We start from the raw sequence: 406 nt of genomic DNA, 5'->3' as shown, positions 1-406 counted from the left end.
ATAACCTTGCATTTTATTCCGTGACGTGACAATGTTCAGTAAAGAAAAATGTACTTTGCAGTTCATCACAAAAGATGTTAAAATTTGGACGATTTGCACAAGAAAAACCTTCAATAATGTATTTGAATTCACTAGGATCATATTTATCAGATTTTATGAAAAGAGTCAAGTCTTGTAACAGATTGTGTTTACGACTTTGGTTTGGAAATTATTGCACATCAGTCCTGCATTATTCCTAAAGTTCAGATAAGGTTTCACGATAAAAAAGTATTAGTTGTAGCATAAATATCTAGTTTTTAGGCAACTATTTTTTCTTCTTTTAGTTTTTGTTTGTTACTTGTCGCGAGAAGTGAGCAGACGGACGGTAAGGGTACATTATCGCGTGTTTTTATACTTGCGGACGGAC

Source organism: Penaeus monodon, chromosome 29, assembly GCF_015228065.2.
Source record: "Penaeus monodon isolate SGIC_2016 chromosome 29, NSTDA_Pmon_1, whole genome shotgun sequence".
Classification (NCBI taxonomy): Eukaryota; Metazoa; Arthropoda; class Malacostraca; order Decapoda; family Penaeidae; genus Penaeus; species Penaeus monodon.
This window is presented reverse-complemented; position numbering follows the sequence as displayed.